Raw genomic sequence first — 6758 nt, forward strand, 5'->3', positions numbered from 1 at the left:
CGTAGGTGTAGCAAAGCTCTCATGTGAATATGAGTACTATTTTTCTCTAGGCGACTAATGTATCTCTAGTATATCCCAGTCGATTTCAGTAAGGATTTTATTGAAAATTTTAACTTTAAGGCATTTCAATTTCTAAATCCATAGTTTTCTCAGTTCGGTTTCTAAAAACCATACTCTGGTTTCTCAAATACTGTAAAGAACACGGTATTGAGGATCTTCGATTTAACGTTGTGGTAATTGTTGAAAACAAACACAGCAAAGTTATTTAAATGGTGGTTTCTACAAGAACCATAGTTTGCACAAAATACTTCAAAAAAAAGTGGGCTCCCAAATGCAGCCTTAATGTTGTAAAGTGAGGTGTACAGCTAGCAAGTCTCCTCGATAAAGCGAGTAGTTTGAAAGTCTTCCTCGACATATACCCAATAAGTTTTACGGACACTATATTGTTTCTTTAAAACAAAGCTTACAACTTAGCCCTCAATAGGTTAGATTCGATGTGGTGGAACCTACTACCTGAATTCAAGTTCTAGACTTAGCACAGATTCTTGTTTGTATGGATTTATTCTAGACTTCCACTATTATTCTTCCAGTGGTATAGCGTGCCCATCAACCAATGGCAAATAGAGGTACAAATTAGATGGTGGGTTCAAAGTTAACTGTGATTAGACTAAACATTTAGGAAACCACTTGTAACTCTGTCTCCTCATTCCCAATTCCCCAAACATATTTATCTTCAACCAAAATTTAAATTTGTTTTAAAAAATAGCCATTATCTCCTAACCTCTAGTGAAAATAAGCTCAATTTTTTCTGGATTACGGCTAGGTAGTAGTAGTAAAAGAATGGATTTAACTTAATACTACTACTCATCCCAACCAAGTTCCCCAGTTGGTCTATTAACCCGCGGGGATTTTTTGGATGTTAATTTAGATGGAAGTGCAGGATTTATCATCTAACGAAAATGCTCCTTCGCATATTTCTTCTTGTCCTTACACTAGTCTAATAACTCACTGAAATTGCCCTTGTTGATGGAAGGGGAAGATTCATCATGAACACGAAAAAAATCATCATGACCTTACACAATCCAATGGTGTAGTTAGAAGGACTTTATAAGATCGATATCTCATTCTCCTTGCTATACACACGGAAATTGGTAGCCATACTTTCCCGTGGAATGTTGAAATCATATCAATCGCCTAACAGTGTTTTGCTAACTAGATTGACTACGAAAATGTTTTACAAAATTAGGCAGACCTGTTGTTCAGTGAGTGTAACCATATTTTGTAAAAAACATCATTTCCAAATCTAGTGGTGCGCAGGTGATGGTTTCATGCTAAGATAGCAACATAAGCAAAAAGTAGCCCTCTTTTCCACACTATATTCCAAGCAATCAAACTTTTCCAAAACCAACCAGGTTGAAAAGATATGCAAATATCACCATCCTTTGTCCTCTTGAATTTATGGAAATGGTTTTTTTGCCAAAAAATAAACTCTTCTCACAACATTCTAATTTTAGGGGCATAATCTTTATTGGTGTTCTAAGTCCCGAATTAGGTATAAGAGTTGGATCAACTTCCAGTATATGTTCTCTAGGTTGGCTTGTACTCTCACCAAATGTGGTACCATTGCTCTCATCAATTGGGGGACCAACACTACTAGGGAAAAGCTTATACACAGGATCTTACCAGTAGCGCGTTTTAAAATAAGGCGCTGCTGCAATGTAGCAGTAGCACGCTCCAGCAGAACTCGCTGCTGAAATAAAAGTAGCAATAGTGCGCCTCCTCTAAGACGCCCTACTGCTATAATTCCCACGACCCCGCCTCGAAGCTAGTTCTAGCAGCAACGCATTAATTCAAAGTGTGCTACTGCTAGGTAGTTTAGCAGTAGCACCTTTACCTATAGCGCGCTACTGCTAAAACTAGCTATCTCCCACCACCCACGCTCCCCTCTATCCGATCCACTCACACTCACACTCACTCGATCTCCCCCTCAACCGCCCTGCGCCGGTCCTCCCCCGCCGGCCGCCGTCTCCCCCGCCAACCGCCGTCGCCTACCCCTCCCCCTCTGTGGCACCGTCACTTCCTCCTCCTCGCTAGACTCGGTACCGCCCTCCTCCTCCGTCCTCCCTCGACTCGCCGCCGGCCGGCCCCTCCTCTCTCCGCCCTTCCTCCTCCGTCCTACTCTCTCCTCCATCCTCTAGTCGCCCCTCCTTCTCCCTCCTCCCTCCTCCCTCCTCCATCCACAACCCCTCCTCCCTGCTACATTTTGATTTAGTAGGCTAGTTCATATGCAACATTTTGGTTTAGTTCATATGATTTAGTTGATTTAGTAGGCTAGTTGATTTAGAACATTTTGTTTTAGTTGATTTAGTAGGCTAGTTGATTTAGTTGATTTATAGAACATTTTAATTTAGTTGATTTAGTAGGCAAGTTGATTTAATAGGCTAGTTGATTTAGTTGATTTATAGAACATTTTGATTTAGTTGATTTAGTACGCTACTTCATAGCTCTGAAGATTTGGCACCACGTAGCTAGATCTTAGGATTATAATTGTCCATCAAATTGCTTCTCGCGGAAGAAGAATCAAATTGCTTCTCGTGGAAGATTTGGCATTTGCCGGCTAGCTATTGGTTCTATTTTAGAAGGTGTTAGTAAGCTATAAAAATATAACTGAAGAAGAACCAAAAAAATCACATGCTACTGTTTTTCTTTCCTGTGAAGTGGATCGTTAATCCTTTGCTCATATTGCTTTAGGAAAATGGCGCCACCACCACCACCACCACCATGTTGACTGTGCAAGTCAAGGTGCGCCAGCAGCTTTGCAACTGGCAAGCTGTTTGGCATCTACTTCCAGCCGAGTTTTCGTCATGTGGCGGTAAGAAATTATATGAAATGTAACAACTATTTTATTTTTAGTGTTGGCATTACTACATTGTGTCATTTTGCTTTTTTACACAGATCGTCCATGCAATGTGAGATTGAAATTTAACAAGCTGACATGAGACACTGTGACATTTGAGGCTCCTGGGGGGCGTACACTACGGAGGTCGAGAAAGGACGCAATATATCGCAGATTGGAGGAGATGGATGGGCTCGTTTCCTTGTTCGCATGAGTCTTACTGGTGGTGAGTTGATCAGCTTCTCCTTCAGAGCAGAAAGACCCAAGATGGCTGTCATTTATATCAACCTGGTGGAAGATGATGAAGATGACGAAGATGATGAAGGTAATGAGGACCCACTCGATGAGGATGATGAGGACCCACTTCATGAAGCCATCGTAGCTCAAAGAATGAGGCTGAGCGAGGAGGAGGTGTGCAACCTATGGGACATAATTCTGCCACGTGCTGACTTTGTTGGGGTGTTTTCGTGACCCGCCTGACAAGTACCATGGTCGTTCGACATGATATGGTATGTTATACATACAAATGCAAATTATCCGATGATATGCTTAGTGTAGAGTCCAATGATATGTTGTGTGGAATCTAGTCGATGATATGCTTTAGTGTAGAGTCCGATGACATGCTTATTAGTGTAGAATCTAAGGAACTATTAATAGTGTAGATAATCCATATATACTTATTTGTAAGAGTATGTGCGAGGCTATTTATTAATTGATATATTTTCCTTATTCAGAAATTGGCAAAGAGCCTATCTGTGAGTTATGGTATCGAGCCTGATTAAGAAGGCTCAGCTGGACTACGCCTTACCGCAAGTGGCTCCGTCATAACCTGTACTTACCGCATGGATACAGACGGTCGCACACACTTAAACTCGGTTGGGTGGAAGAGATTCCTCGATGGCAAGAATCTTCATGTTGGACATGCCATCCTAATTACTATCAGGAACACCCACCGCCCAGGCTTGAGGATGATGATCGTCTTCGATATCATCTAGAACTACATATGTGTGCGTGGCTATATCATCTAGAACTACATATGATAATCGTCGTCGATATCATCTAGAACTACATATGATGATCGTCGTCGATATCATCTAGAACTACATATGATGATCGTCGTCGATATCACCTAGTACTGCTTGAGTATGCATGTTGACTATATATGAAATTGTTATCTAGTACTCCCTCCGTTCCAAATTACTCGTCGTGGTTAAAACCACGACGAGTAATTTGGAACGGAGGGAGTACTACCTAGTACCTATAATGCTTTATAAAATTGATATCTAGTAGTACCTAATATCTGGAAATTGCAGTTTATTGAAACCAAAATAGGGTAGGAAGCGGGGGGAAAATGATGAAAGATATAGCAGTAGCGAGGGGCTAGGAAACCGCTACAGCTAACTAATAGTAGCGCGTTCTAGAAAAGCGTTGCTGATATAGTAAACCGTAGTAGCGCGGGTGCACACCGCGCTACTACTAACAGCTAGTTGTAGCGCCGTAGTAGTAGCGCGGCTGCCCGCGCTGCTGATAGCCTCAAAACCGGTGCTACTACTAGGGTTTTCCCTAGTAGTGCAATGCTCTCATTTGGGTTCGCTGCAAAAGTGATTATGCTCATGATAGTTAAGGGAACGATATCTAGATTCAAATTAGTTGTGCAAGGTACGATGCAATGCTCCCGACTCCCCTGTCATTCATCGACTCCTGCCTGCCTCTAAGGGTTTGCAAGTCGATACATGCGGTCGTGTGCCACTGGTTGTGTGTAGATGTGTGGGAAACTGGCTGCGGTTGTGGAACAATCGTGTGCATTTTCTTATCCAATTAGAGCAACTCTACCGTAATCGCCATATTTGCTCAATCGTTATAATAACTGTCAATATGGTGATTTTGACCCATAATGGCACTCTAGCAGAGTCGCCATGCATATGCCTATGGGTGGCCATAATTTATGGATCTCACTTTTGAAACAAGCTCCTAGCATCCAAATATGAAGGTTGTGGAGGCCCCGTTTAGGGCCTGCCCATATCCAACCGCTGGGAGGAAAGTTTCATCTTCTTTCTCCTTGTCCCACGCACGTGATTTGAAGCATACCGGCCTACCACGTACCAGTGATGACGGGAACCCAACCATAATGCCATGGCTGCTCCCTCAGGTTCTCATGGTGGCTCGCCGGATGGATGAAACGTGGCATGATCTCCTGGATTGAGTGTGAGCAGCGCGGAAGGTGCCTTGTGAGCACCCAGGAAGTGTCCGAATAGGTCATGACAGCTCAACGGGAGACGTGACCCGTGAACGCTCGCTGCCAGTCGCCTTAACATCGCCTCCTTAATTGCACCGTCCTCCCCCTTCTCTACCCAATCTCTATGATGCATCCCTTTTCTCTATCACTTGCCTCCAATTGACCACCCACTTCCTCATCAAGGGCAGAACCAAAGGAGCTCCCCCTCATCTTCAATTTTAGGGTGAGGTGGAGGAGGAGAGGACAGATCCCCTTGCCCCATTATGGGCTAAGTTAGTAGAGTCTATTGTGTAGACAAGTTGGTGTGTTTCCTCGTTGTGCAATGATTCCTCCTCCGTGGAGGAATATGACTGGGATGAAGATGAGGATATTGCCATGATCATGCTTGCTATTGTCCGAGGACCAGCTCAGTTTTGGGACCAATATATCGTTTGTACATCCCGACTGTTGTCATGATCTTGCACAATATGGGAAGGGTGGTGTATCCACTTAGGATAGAAGGCTGTATTAAAAAAATTCTTCAAGCTCACCGAGAAATTTGAGTCACATGTACTCATGAAATTCTTCAACAAGATCTCATCAAGGAGTGGTGGAGGTGGAATGTGCAACAAGACCACTAGTTCTACTTCTATCTTTCATGTTATGTTTGATGATCAATTTATTGAATTTGATGACAAATGGTTTCCCCCTGCTTTATATTATAAAGCAACCACACAATACAAGAAGCATGCTGGGGCCGCAGCACAACGAAGCCCAAAAGAAACAAGAGAAAGAAAGAGAAACAAATGCCGACACCGACAGCTTGACGAAACAAAGAAGACCCGCAACCGCTGGTCCCCTCGGAGATTTCCCACCACGCTCCAAGCACACTGAAGCATTGTGTACAAAGCAACACCTTCAATAAGGAAAGCGACAATGCTGCTGCCGCTGCCTGGACAAGTCCTAGGGTTTCCCTCGGTATGCGAAGGGCAGTGAGGAGGGGGTTATACCCAAAGCCCTTCAGGAAGGAACGGCGGTGCCCGCAGGCGTCACCCCATCGATGCCGGATGAGTCAACAGGGATTTCTCATGACTCCCAACCCTTCCAACCCTCGCCACCCCATCGGTGCCGGACGAGTCAACAAGGATTTCTCATGACTCCCAACCCTCGCCACCCCGGACGACCCGAGTGCTCCACCAAACCAACCGCCCACCAACGTGCACCACCGCAGTCTTGGAATTCACCTCGTCGCCAACCCGAGGCCATCGGCACGAGGCCAAGAAGAAGAAGAAGGGAACAACGAACCCGGGGGCACTAGCAAAGCAGCCGAGCAGGAGGGGACTACCTCCACGCCGGTGCGGAAGCCGACCGGATGCGACATCCGGGACAAACCAGGCCACCATCGTCCTAGTCGGGCCTAGGCCACCACTGGCCCAAATGGGCCCACAAAGTCCCCCCGCCATGCTACAGCACACCGACTGCCAACACCGTCACCGCCGCTCAGAGAACGTTGTCGCCCCGCCTCGACCTCCAGGGAGCCTCGCCGTCGTGTAGAGAGCCGTCAGCCCGCCCGAACCCAGATGGGGCCTAGCGGGCGTCGCCGACCGAGCCCCCGTACCACCGCGCCACCCTGCAGCCAACGGCCTC

At 45.3% G+C, this 6758-nt stretch overlaps 1 protein-coding gene across 1 annotated transcript in view; it reads right to left on the bottom strand.

Moving 5' to 3' along the window:
• LOC119279938 (probable L-type lectin-domain containing receptor kinase S.7) overlaps positions 1-6758 on the bottom strand; it is an 11578-nt gene that overhangs the window by 1567 nt on the left and 3253 nt on the right. The gene's annotated exons all lie outside the window — the stretch shown is intronic.

Source organism: Triticum dicoccoides, chromosome 3B (assembly GCF_002162155.2).
Source record: "Triticum dicoccoides isolate Atlit2015 ecotype Zavitan chromosome 3B, WEW_v2.0, whole genome shotgun sequence".
Taxonomy (NCBI): Eukaryota; Viridiplantae; Streptophyta; class Magnoliopsida; order Poales; family Poaceae; genus Triticum; species Triticum dicoccoides.